This window comes from Tupaia chinensis, unplaced genomic scaffold (assembly GCF_000334495.1).
Source record: "Tupaia chinensis unplaced genomic scaffold, TupChi_1.0 Scaffold143886_1, whole genome shotgun sequence".
NCBI classification, from domain to species: Eukaryota; Metazoa; Chordata; class Mammalia; order Scandentia; family Tupaiidae; genus Tupaia; species Tupaia belangeri.
The window spans coordinates 163586-164735 of record NW_006203737.1 but is presented as its reverse complement, the minus strand read 5'-3'; the positions used below and the strand labels follow the sequence as shown (position 1 = coordinate 164735).

General features: G+C 40.3%; 1 protein-coding gene across 1 annotated transcript in view; it reads left to right on the top strand.

Moving 5' to 3' along the window:
- PLS3 (plastin 3) overlaps window positions 1-1150 on the top strand; it is a gene marked incomplete in the record, with an annotated part of 72858 nt that overhangs the window by 19140 nt on the left and 52568 nt on the right.

Sequence of the window (1150 nt, the reverse complement as noted above, 5' to 3'; positions counted from 1 at the left end):
TGCCGCAATCTCTTCTCCTCCATTCTCCTCTCGGGATCTTGGGCACGCACGCACACGCGCCCAGCGTGAGTTTTAAGCCACCAGGTCCGGGATGCAAACCGCGGTCGACTACGTGGGAGTCCAGTGACATAGCCATTACGTTAACTGCTGGTTCCCTTATTTTTTTGAAGCTGACCAGAGAGAATAACATTATTAATATCAAGGACAGTCTATATTATTTGTTTATTATAAAATTTGTTTATAATAAACAAATTTGTATTAATTGACAAAATTCAAGGTATAATAATTAAGTTTAATTTTTTTGTAATACATGTATTATTAGAATGTTTTTTGGATGGGGGAATAACGTTTCACTTAGTTGAGATTCAAATATGCCCTGTCATCAAAATTGACTGCAAAATTTCTTCTATAAAAGTAATATCTAGTCAGCCCTTGGTATGGTGGTTAAGGCAGCTAGATACCACATGGCCGGCTGCGTGGTTCAAATCTCAGACCCAGGTGCTTGAAAAACATGCTGGGCGCATGCGCGCTCATGCCCAAAATCCCTAAGGGAGGAAGAGAGAGAGAGGAGAGAGGACTGTGGCATGACCATTCTCCATGGGAGTGCTTTCTCGCCCCACCCCACACTCTGGCAGATTTAAACAAAAAACCCAAAACGTATTTAATTTGGGGCCATATGATAAACTATTGGTGGTCCACATTGGGCCCACAGGCTTTATGCAGTTTCCCAACCCCGCTCTGTGGGTTAAATAAATCAGGTGAAAGTGGAGAAGTTTTAAATTCAGATAATATAGTAAGTTACATGCATAACAAATATGTGTTAACCCACACTGTGTATTTCTATATCAAAAACAAATGTAATTTGCTTTAATTGGCTCTTCTTTATCCTTTAATAGGAATGATTGATAGGTGTCACCATGCTATTTGAAATGCAGTGTTTTCATAGTGAATGATATTAAAGTGACTCAGTGGAAAAATGATATTTTACATGATTCATGGTTATATAATTTTGACCTTAGGCTTTGGTGCATAAAACCAAGAATTTCGGGAACCAGCGGTTAGCATAATGGCTATGTCACTGGACTCCCATGTAGTCGATCACGGTTCGCGTCTCGGACCCAATGGCTTACAAATCACACCCGGAGCGCGT